Source organism: Acartia tonsa, chromosome 1 (assembly GCF_053477335.1).
Source record: "Acartia tonsa isolate MP-2025a chromosome 1, ASM5347733v1, whole genome shotgun sequence".
Taxonomy (NCBI): domain Eukaryota; kingdom Metazoa; phylum Arthropoda; class Copepoda; order Calanoida; family Acartiidae; genus Acartia; species Acartia tonsa.
In genome coordinates, this window is record NC_137260.1 from 25,137,761 (window position 1) to 25,150,482 (window position 12,722).

Below are 12,722 nucleotides of genomic sequence, written 5' to 3' on the forward strand. Positions count from 1 at the left end.
AGGTTTTATAAAACACACACAACAAAAATAAGAAAAGAAGTCCTTTTTAAATGTTGAGGTGAAAAAAAAAGGGGAGGGGCTGATTTTTAAAGGATGCTCTTACTTGTAGAAGAAAAGCTAAACAAATATCCTTGGTAAACTGTCTATAATTAATACTATAACCCTTAACGGTCGGGGGGGGGGGGGGGGCGTTAATCGCCCCCCCCCCCCCCCCATCCGGTTTTTTCTATCTCATTTTCTGTGTGTGAAAGATAAAGAGCCCAAACTGCGTGACTTTTTAAGTTTGGGTATGACACATAACTGAGAGTTTGAAATTTTTTAATATCTACATCCTGGCGGGCACAGGATGCCAGCAAACCTGGCAGGGTCATCCAGGTAAAGAGCAAAAATATTTTTTTGACTTAAACAAAGCATTGTATCTTACCAAAATACTAAAATATCCACTAGTAGTACATACTTATATGAAATATATGTGTTCAAGTCAATTTCAGGTTTCAAATTTTAAACTCAAGCTTTTCTTACATCATATATACAAAGTAGAACGATGTGTGTCTGTCCGTCTGTCTGTCTGTCCCTTAAGATCTCGGTAACCACTGAACCGATCGGATTCTACTCTTCAGGGTATCTACCTATTGGTCCTGTGGTGGTTTTAAGCTATTTTCTTGGGGGGTGGGACACCCCTAACCCCCCCAAAAACAAAAAAATCCCCCCCCCCAATTTTTTTTTTTTTTTTTTTTTTTTGAAGGATATTTCCATGGTTCTTTACGATTTTCGCCATATTTTTTTTTTCACCTCTTGGGGCAAAGCCCCTAGAGGCTAGGGGCGAAGCCGCTAGTGTCTACATAACGTATTAAAATTTCATAAAGATCCGCCGCTGTTTTCCTGCTGACCGCCGACAGCGGCGGATGGCAGCTGCCAAGTACAGCTGCGGCCGCTGAAATTAGTACTTTTTAATATAAAATTTACATAAAGATAAACATTTTCTGCAAAAAAATTGTTCTTCTAGCTTCAAAAATAAGAAAATTACAGCTGTTTGAAAGTTTTAAGTAAAAAAGGACCTAAAAACAAAGGTTGTTAAATAAAAGGGTGAAGGAAGCGAAAATTGACTTTGACTTACTAAAGGTCGGAAATTCATTATCAAACAGGGGACTTGCACAAAAAAATTTAGCCCTGTAGCTCTAATAGGAACTAGGATAATAGGTGGGGGAGGGGGGGGGGCGTTGAACGCCCCCCTTCCTGACCGATTAAGGTGCAGCAAGGGGCCCGACTGTTAAGGGATAAATAATCCCTCACAGCTTAGAATCAACCTATTTTCTAAACATTTAAAATGACCTTTTTTATACGAGGTCATCTGTAAATATATGTATTAAGGAATAGGACAATGGATGATACATTAATATACCCATTTTAAATTATATAATTATTGGTTAAAACGTTTGGACACTGCTAGTATATTACTTGACTAATCAAAGTTTAATAAAAGTGTTGAGGAAACGAATAGAAATAGTGCTATGAAATTTTGATATTGTTGAAACAAGGAGGGAGGGGACATTGGGCTAAAAATTATGCTGGTATCCAAAGTTATTTTTGTTGACTCAGACTTTTGAATTTTTTTCTTTCTTAACTAGCAGAGTCTAAACTTTTCAACCAATAATTTTATTCTTAAGTAGGGTTGAAATGTTTGGACATTGCTAGTATATTAATTGACTAATCATAATTTAATAAAAGTGCCCAAAGTGTTGAGCTAATGAATAAGAAATCGTACTACAAAATTTTGGTATTATGGTAATAAAGAGGGTGGGGACATTGGGCTTTAAATTATGTTGGTAACCAAAGTATTCTACCGTTGGCTCAAACACTTGAATTTGGATGTTTTTTTTCATCATTGGGGAAATGAATAAATGTATTATCATTGACCTATCCCTTGAATTCCTGTTTAAACTTTATGAGATGTATACAAGGGTAGGAGGGGACATTTAACTGTTTATTACAAAGGTTTTTGATAATGTTTTCTCATTCATTGGCACTACAACTTTGGGGACTTTTATTAATTAGTAATTGGTTGGTTTATTGTTCGAGTGTCCTAATGTTTTAACCACTAATTATAATGTACAGAAGGGGTAATTTTGTGTATCATCATTTGGGATTTATGTACATCAATTTTTTGGCCATTGTCTTATCCCTGAAAAAATACATTAAAATTCGTAAAATCAAAGGCGACAGTATTGGATCAATACTAGTTAAATTATTCTGTCTTTCTGCAATAACAATATAATAGCAGCTATGCCACTAGAGGCCAGCGGAAGTTAACCCTCTCACTTTAAGTTATAGTTTTAAAAAAATGGGGGGGGGGGTTTATATGGGCATTTCTCTTGAGATGGTGTTGGTACCCTCCCCCAAATTAGTTATAAACACTTTCAGGACCTCTGAGAATCTACACTGTAACAAACAGACTGAAAGATACATATAGTTAGAGATCCTTTTACTTTAATACTAGCAACTACATCCCTATAAGACTCTAAAATATCATTCTTCTTTTTTTTTTGGGGGGGGGGGGTCTTTTTTTATTTAAAGTGGGGAGATACCCTCCACCCAAATATTTAAAATTCTTCCCTAGACCTAAATTTATTCACTGCAAAGTGGAACCAGTTAGGCAGTTTTTTTTTAGATCCTTCGCTACACATCCTAGTGTAAAAGTGTACTTTACAGTCAAATATCCTCTCCCTCCCCAAATATAAAGTTTTTTTCCCCTGTCTACAATATCTTTAATTTGTTGGCTTAAAATCTTTGGATATTCTTTTAAAATACCAGTAGTAAAGTAGGTTGCTCTAAAAATCCATAAAGGTTATGAGTTTTAAGTAAAACACAGTAGTATAACAATATAAAAATTTATGTTAACTTAAAAAAATTTGTCTATAGTTCTTTTCAATAAGAAATGCACATATTTAGGGAATATTATCAGTTTTCTACTACTATTTTAAGCCTAAAACTCACACTTATACGGATTTTCAGCGCAACCTATTCCTCCCTTTATCATCCATTGTCTGATCCTGGTTCCTAGTGAAACGAAAATTTAATTCATACAGAAAAGAAGCATATATAATCCAATAAAGATGGACACCAGGACAAATAGACAGATGGAAAGACAAACAGACAGACAAATGTACAAACAGACAGATAGTTTGACTTACAGAAATACAGACAGACAGACATAAATATAGACAGAAAACTTTTAAACAAACAGACAGATAATCAAATGGACAGATAGATGCACAGATAGACAGACAGCCATAATAAAGATGGATAATCAAATAGACAGACAGGTTTTAAGTCAGACAGGTTGTAAGACAGACAGTCAGACATATGAAGAAATAGACAGACTTACATCAGACAGATGGTAAGACAAACAGACTGACTGACATGCATATGGTCAGATAGCTGGTAAGACAGACAGACAGATTGACCTACATATGGACAGACAGACAGACATATGAACAAACAAACATATGCAGAGGCAGATAAAGGGACAGAAAAAGTGAACATACAGACTAAAAGTTAACAAAATTTCAATTAAAAAAATTTATAAATACAGAAAAATATGATAGACAGACAGATATAGATGGACGGAAAGATATACATACAATTGGACAGACAAACATGCAGAGAGACAAACTAACAGCCAGATGAGCTGACAGATTTAAAGAAAGGGAAAAGACAGATTGATAGACAACCAGACCATTGACAGACAGACAGAGTGACATACATATAATTCTACAGATGTACAGACTGACAGAAAGACAGATATATATAGATGGACATAAGACAGTCAGAGGGACAGATATGATGGACAGGCAGATATAAAGACATACTTATATAGGCAGACATGAGACAGTCACAGGGACATAAGAAAACATACAGATTGAAAGTTTTAAAAATTTTCATAAAAAATGTAGGTTTATGTACAATTAAAGTTAGCAGTACACAGACTGTAACTACTTAGGCTTTTAAAATATATATACAGATTTTTAGCACAACCTATTCCTCCCTTTATAATCAGACAGTCAGACAGACAGACGCAAAGATAGACAGAGAACTTTTAAACAGACAGACAGGTTTTAAGTCAGACAGGTTTTAAGACAGACAGTCAGACATATGAAGAAATAGACAGACTTACATCAGACAGATGGTAAGACAAACAGACTGACTGACATGCATATGGTCAGATAGCTGGTAAGACAAACAGACTGACTGACATCCATATGGTCAGATAGCTGGTAAGACAGACAGACAGATTGTCATACATATGGTCAGACAGACAGACATAAGAACAAACTTACAGATAAAGAGACAAAAGGGACAGAAAAAGTGAACATACAGACTGAAAGTATAAAAAAATTTCAATTTGAAAAAGTTATAAATACAGAAAAACAAGACAGACAGACAGTTATAGATGGACAGAAAGATATACAGACAAACAGACATATGGACAGAAAAACATATAGATAGACATATTGACAGACAAACAGGCAGAGAGACAAACTGACAACCAGATGAGCTGACAGATTTAAAGAAAGGGGAAAAGACAGATTGATAGACAACCAGACCATTGACAGACAGACAGAGTGACATACATATAATTATACAGATGTACAGACTGACAGAAAGACAGTCATATATAGATGGACATAAGACAGTCAGAGGGACAGATATGATGGACAGGCAGGGGGCGGGGGGGGGGGGGGTTAGCATTAAAAAGATAGAGAAACTACTTCAAAATATAGCACTAAATATTAATCTTTTCTACATTTACAAAAACAAACAAAAAAATGGTGTATTTTCTTTGTTGGTTAGTTTTCTAATTTCAGATATATTATTATTATTTAGTTTAATAAATTGTTTAGTTAATGTTAGCTAATATTCATAGATGTCTAATTAATAGTATTTAATTTTTCCTTAATTTTTTGCATCAAAGGTGTAGTTGCACTAATTGCATTTAAACTTGGATTTTGTGAACTGCTTATTTATGTTTAATAGTTCATTTATAGGACATATATTCAATTTTCTACCATGTAGTTTTAAAAATATCAAGACTTGAAAATCATATTTTTTGGATATATGCAACATAAATGGCTGTCCTGCTTTCACAAAAACAGTATTTGGGTGGTGCCTAATTGATTGTTATTCATTTTAATACAAAATTATACATGTTAGATGGTATTTTTGTTAGTTATGCTAGCCATCATACTTTTTAAATGCACTTCATGCAACTATCCCTTTAGATTTTATTTAATGTAATTATTTCTAATTAGTTTTTCTATTGCCAAAAAATAATTTACCACAAAATTTTAGAATCACTTCAATGTCAGGTTGTTGATAATTTGTTTTGTCTGTTGTTGAAGTGGTTTTGAAAATCATAAAAACTACATTAAAACTCATTTTTAGATTATTGATGAACTATTTTTGATGCAGTCAGCACACAAACAAAGAAATGAGAAACCAAGAAAGAGACAACTTTAACAATTTTCAATAGAATAACTTAATTAAAAGATTGTCCCATAAAAAAATCTTATATGATAGTTACTTCTGTTGACCCATTTACACAACTAGAAAAACCAGAATTTTTTGAAAAGTACCATCACTTAATTTTATAGTTGTTATATATATTGTGTAATTAATATTGTATTTTGTAGAATTTATTGCTATCATTATCTTTATAAAGAGTATGACTATTTATCATTATGAGTCAGATTAGAGTATGAACTTTAATGACAAACTGTCATATTCTAACCTGTCTTTTGATAATCTGAAATTTAGTAACAAACAGTAATACTCTAACCTGCCTGTTTGTCACTAAAAGTCAGTTTAGAGTATGCATCTTTGTCACTAAAAGTCAGTTTAGAGTATGAATGTTTGTCACTAAAAGTCAGTATAGAGTATGACTGTTTGTCATCAAATGTCAGATTAGAGTATGACTGTTTGTCATCAAATGTCAGATTAGAGTATGACTGTTTGTCTTCAAATGTCAGATTAGAGTATGACTGTTTGTCATCAAATGTCAGATTAGAGTATGACTGTTTGTCATCAAATGTCAGATTAGAATATGACTGTTTGTCATCAAATATCAGATTAGAGTATGACTGTTTGTCTTCACATGTCAGATTAGAGTATGACTGTTTGTCATCAAATGTCAGATTAGAGTATGACTGTTTGTCATCAAAAGTCAGGTTAGAGTATGACCGTTTGTCATCAAATTTCAGATTAGAGTATGACTGTTTGTCATCAAATGTCAGATTTTAGTATGACTGTTTGTCATCAAATATCAGATTAGAGTATGACTGTTTGTCTTCACATGTCAGATAAGAGTATGACTGTTTGTCATCAAATGTCAGATTAGAGTATGACTGTTTGTCACCAAATTTCAGATTAGAGTATGACTGTTTGTCATCAAATGTCAGATTAGAGTATGACTGTTTGTCACTAAAAGTCAGTTAGGAGTATGACTGTTTATCATCAAATATCAGATTAGAGTATGACTGTTTGTCATCAAATGTCAGATTAGAGTATGACTGTTTGTCACTAAAAGTCAGTTAGGAGTATGACTGTTTATCATCAAATATCAGATTAGAGTATGACTGTTTGTTCTCACATGTCAGATTATAGTATGACTGTTTGTCATCAAATATCAGATTAGAGTATGACTGTTTGTCTTCACATGTCAGATTAGAGTATGACTGTTTGTCATCAAATGTCAGATTAGAGTATGACTGTTTGTCATCAAATGTCAGATTAGAGTATGACTGTTTGTCATCAAATGTCAGATAAGAGTATGACTGTTTGACATCAAATGTCAGATTAGAGTATGACTGTTTGTCATCAAATGTCAGATTAGAGTATGACTGTTTGTCACTAAAAGTCAGTTAGGAGTATGACTGTTTGTCATCAAATGTCAGATTAGATTATGACTGTTTGTCATCAAATGTCAGATTAGAGTATGACTGTTTGTCATCAAATGTCAGATTAGAGTATGACTGTTTGTCATCAAATGTCAGATTAGAGTATGACTGTTTGTCATCAATTGTCAGATTAGAGTATGACTGTTTGTCATCAAATGTCAGGTTAGAGTATGACTGTTTGTCATCAAATGTCAGGTTAGAGTATGACTGTTTGTCATCAAATGTCAGATAAGGGATTAACTGGGCAAATTTTGAGGGTCAATTTAATCACAGATTACATTCTTAATCACCTGAACTTTGCTCACATTGAGTCAGATTCGTCAGATTATAATCTGAAATCCCCCCTGACAGATTAAAAATTTGGCGGCAAATCCTGAGTAATCTGAGTTTTAGTACCTTTTTGCGCAAAAACACAGGTTTCGTCAGATTACAATCTGACAAAATGTAATCAAATGTCAGAGTTGATTGATGAGGGGCGGGCAGATTAAAACCTGAGGAAAACCTGTCAAAACTCAGATTAGACAAGGTTTTGTCACTACTTGTCAGATTTAAAAACTACTAGGGTAACTGTACAATATGCAGGGCGGGAGGGGACATTTGGCTGCTTATTATACTAGTCCCAAAAGTTTTATAATATTATTTTCCTATTCGTTAGTTTGACAACACTGAGGACTTCTATTGAATTTTGTTTGTTTGAGTGTTTAAACGTTTCAACCTTTAATTGTAATCTAAAGGAGGGCAATTTTGTGTATCATCATTTGAGATGTGATTTTTTGTGATATTCTTATTATTTTCCATTGGACCTTCATTGTATATTTCTTCTTTAGAATATCTTTAGAATTGTAATAAATTTCTCCTCTGACGTTATTAATCTGCAGTTTTTTTTAATTAATAGAATAAATTTCCTAATTGACAGATAAATTAGATTAAAAAATATTTTCAATTGATTTTTAGATTATCCTTTAAAAAAAAACATTTTGAAAGAAAGAATTAATCACATTCATGAAGGAAACTTTTTTTTGCAAATTTCTCCCTGTTTTTTTACTACATGGTGTAAGAAAACTTGACTTTATAAAAACAAGGATAATAAAATCAGTGCAGGGGAACTTAGGTGATAGTATAATATTCATAATTAGATCAAAATTGGTCATTGAAGTAAAATAACAAGTTTGGTAATATAATATACAGGTATAGCTTTAGATTTAGATTTAGAGATGATCGCTTAAAATAAGACCAATTGGGTGTTTTTAAAAGTAAGAAATGGGTTAATTAGAAGCTTTAAAAGATAACTGTAATTCAGGATCATAAGTTTTATAGAACACTCGTTGTATTTTTTAAAGGTAAAGAAAGAGTTAAGCGAGAGCGTTGTATGAATTTGGCCGGCTGCCAAATCTAAAATCTGCTGCTGCAAATATGAAAAAACAATTCAAGTTGTAGACGCAAAAACATTAAGAAATGTCAGAGATAATTTAAATAAAGAGTGGTGAGCCCTTGACTGACCAAAAGTTTTTTTTTCATCGCTGTCGAGAAAAATAACATTTGTTGGGTTTATTCTATTTTTTTTTGTTTTTCTTTTTATTTGTTTGTATTTGTCTATAAATAATATAGTATTTTAGAATTTTAAAATAGAATAAAAATATTACAAGAAAAAGATGCAGCCATGATTACTAGTTGATTCGTCCATAGCCTCTAGGGGAGGGCGGGGAAGGTTAAGAAAATAGCATAAAACCTTCATAAGATAAATCTAAAGCTTCTCTGAAAGTATAGTCAATTAAGAACAGCATCTTTTGAGTTCTTTAGCTTTAGACAATAAACCTAACTACTATGTATCATAGGATAGATTAGCTTCACAATACACAAATGTATCCTAAGAAGAACTGACATACACTTAAAGTAAATTTTGGAGTGACGACATTATATTACTCGTAGAGTCATGGATTTAAAGACAGAATTGGCATCAAAGAATCTCTAAGTTGTCATGGAACAAAGTTATTTTTTAGAATGACAGTCATACTAACCAAATAAATAATAGAGTAGCTACTCTATGAAACTGTACAACTTTATTCTTAGAATGATCTCCATTAAAACACAATAATCCTTGAAAACTTTGGTATGACGCAAATCTTTACAAACATGAAAATTCATTTAACCCATAAAGTTATAAGCTGCGAAACTTCTTTACAAGGCTTGAACGGTCGTTTGATGGTCTGTCAGATTGTAATAAACTTGTGCTTTGTGTAAGGATACATATTAGAGTAAAACAAAAGAGGGGGAAGGGGTTAAATAACTGTATGTCCCCTTCCCGAGGACCCTGAGCTGACTTGCATTTGGGTCTTTAAAAATCAACCAATATCGTCGGAAATATTAACACAGCAAAGACGATACAAAAGAGGAGAAAGCAATTTGCTAGCAGACGAAAAATGTCCTTAACATGGGAATTCAGATAGTTGTCTGGTTATACATTTATACTATAAATTTATTAAGGATACACATTATACGCACACGCAAAGAGAAATAAATGTATTCGATTTTATCCTAATTTTACTCATGTGATTTTTCGGACATTTTTACAGTGCTTAAAAGTACCTAAATAAAACTTTTAAACGTAACTAAAATCTAAAGTTTGATTTTTATTTGAGTTGATTTTTAGTTGAAATCTAGAGCCAAATCTTAGGAAAAGTAAAACTTTTAAAGATGTAATATAATGTTTGCAATGAAGTAGGTACAGTACATCTATTTCATTTTTATACACGCAAAATTTGTCATACACAGCTTATATTCCAACTTCGCAGTTAAATTTCTTTGTTATTTTCTCATAAATATTAAATACCGATTATCTTTTCATTTTAATACTTGTATGAGGGGATTAGTTTAGGATTTTGAAATTTCATTTCTTAACAGAAATTGAAAAAGGTTGTGGACTGTTGTACTTTTGTTTGTTTGGTTATTTCTTTTGATTAGTTTAGGTTAAATTTGTGTCTAGGTTGTCCCGCAGGGTTAGGGCACCCCTTTATTTTCAATTTTTTTCAACATAGGAATAGTTTCAGTAATCGATATTCACTTTGTGGGAAAGCACCCAAACTTTTAGTGAAATACGCTGTGTATAACTAATGTATGTGTACTTGTTTTTTAGTGGCGAAGCTATTCTATAATTCACTTTGTCCGTCAGTCCGTCCTTAACACTATGGGGGAAACGGGATTTTCTCGGCTCCTATTTAAGATAGACAGCTGAAATTTTTAGTAAAGATTCCTATTACATATGCCCATTTAATCTATACATTGTTTTGTCCATCTGTCTGTAACTTGGGGTGCTAGATCGATTCCTAGATTTTCAAGTTTTTGTGATTTTCTCAATTTCTAGTCATGATACAAGGCTGAAACTTTGAGAGATTAATTTATTTTACATTCCGAGTATTTTCACCAAGTTTTATTAAGATTTGTTTATTATTTGGGGTGCTAGATCGATTCCTAGATTTTTAGGTTTTTGTCATTTTCTCTATTCCTATTCAGGATTGATGGCTGAAATTATCAGGGATTGAATATGCTTATATTATACAATACATATTTCTATTCAGTTTTTTTAAGATTTGTATATTAATTGCGGTGCTAGATCGATTTCGTGATTCAAAGGTTGCGTGATTTTAAAGGCTTCGTGATTTCCCTATTTTATTAGGTTTAATGATTATTGTATGACACTGCTATATAGTAAATTTTTCCAGATATTCATTCAAAAGTTTTGAGCTTCGCTACCTATGGATGTTGTCATCCTTGTTTGTATAATTTTAGTGGTCAGTAGCGGTAAGATTTATGCACAAGTAAAATTTTCGTTGCATATATTTTCAAGCAAGGAGATATATACTGAAGAAAAAAAAGGAATTGGTATCGTAGGAAAACTCTATAATTTCACTAGAAGTCAACAACCCTGGTCCCTTGGTCTTGAATTGTTATGCTATCTCAATTTCTTTTAAAAGGTATATTCTTTATTACTTTTTGGGGGGAAGGGGGGCAGGGGGGGGGGGGTATTTCATCAATTGGTAAATTACCATTGAGAGCAACAATTTATTTAATATATTTGATATCTAAGTTTATTTGTAGTCAAAAATTGTAATAATTACCAAATCAATTAAAAGAAAATGTAAAAATTTCTTTGCTTTTGGTATATTATTAGGGCTCTAATACAGGGAGGGAGGGGACATTAGGTTGTTTATCACACTAGTCCCCAAAGTACTGTAATAAAGATTTCTTGTTCGTTAGGTTAAAAACTTTTGTTTAGATTTTGGTTGGTTGGTTCAATAAATTAAGTGTTCAAACGTTTCAACCACAAACTGTAATCTACAGAAGGGGTATATAATTTAGTGTATTGACATTGGGGAGTTACATCAATTTATCGGCCATTGTTTTATCTCTCTAGATGCCTGGCTCTAATATCATTATTCATTCAATATCTAAAAGTTATTTGCTGCCAATAATCTTTAAGAATAGTTGTCAAGGTTGCTGTGCTTACATATTTGTGGTCATTTGTATGCATAACCTCAACAGGTAGATTCACAGGGACAGGGATATGGTAATGGAGAAAAACTATTTTAAAGTTATTTTGCCAGTTTATTTGGATAAGATTTATAGCTTCTTTGTTGTATAATGGTTACTATTGGCTATTAACATTTTCTATAAACATTTACAGCATTTTATTGGTCAAAAAGTTGTTAAAAATAATAAATTTGTTCAGAGCATTATCCCTATCATCCTGGTATCTAAGTATATTCAGGATTAAAGTTGTTAGCCGATGGATTTATCCTAACAGCATGCCCACACTTTTTATGTTAAAAACTGTCATTTTGCTATTTTTTGCAAAGCTACTTTATAACTCTAATTGGAATGAAAAAGTATAGTTTTATGTTAAATCATTTATAGTACATAAAACTTTCCATAAAAGCAAAAGAATTTAGCTTTGATATACATACCATATATTTTTTTGTAATTTTTCCAACATTTAACTTTCATAAAAGTAAAGAAATCACACAAAAAAGTGTTTGAGGATATTTTTAGAGAGATATAAGATAAATTGCCAGTATATATCACCACGTTAGAACAAAAAATACTTCTCATACAGAATATCATGTAGAGAACTGCATTTAAGATCTATTCATACTATTTTTAACGTGTTTCCAATAGATATAGAATATTAACTGTCATAAATATAAAAGCGTAGGGACGTGTGGTTTATTTATGTTTAAGTGGTCAACATCAAGGAAAGGGAATGGTTAATGAGTCAATGATATAGTAGCTTCGCTACTAACGATTATAATCTTACCTTACGTCAAAGTTCTGAATTTGAATTAAGATTTTCCTCTATCTACTAGCCGATACATATTTTAGCTATTTACATTTTTCTCTGAAAATAAAATACATTATTGGAATCAATTCTTTAATACAAGAATGGAAACATTCATAAGTAGAGAATCATTAAAATTTGAAAAGGTTTAAGTCTCCACTTTCTATTTTGATTTTAAAGATAAATTTTTTAATGTTTTTTTTTTCTTGGTGCGATTTCTTTTTGGATGGTGAAGTTGCCCTTCCCTAAAATAGTTTTAAACCTTCCCTGGAGAAGCTTCACTATAAAAGAGAACCATATCGGTCCAGAGGTTAGCAAGATCTTAAGCTACAGACACACAGGTACACGGACAAACAGCATCCTGTTAATTTCCTTTAAGAATAACAAGCGATCTTATTTATGTCATTTTACTAACAAAAACAAATATGAAAATGTTA

General features: G+C 32.2%; 1 protein-coding gene across 1 annotated transcript in view; it reads right to left on the minus strand.

Moving 5' to 3' along the window:
• The window catches only part of LOC145315782 (tyrosine-protein kinase receptor-like), a 112,099-nt gene extending 99,752 nt beyond the window's left edge, over positions 1 to 12,347 (minus strand). Inside the window, exon 1 of the mRNA XM_080155870.1 lies at positions 12,265 to 12,347. The gene's annotated coding sequence lies outside the window, so the exon portion shown is untranslated. The remainder of the gene's footprint in view (positions 1 to 12,264) is intronic.
• Positions 12,348 to 12,722: the final 375 nt, after the last annotated feature.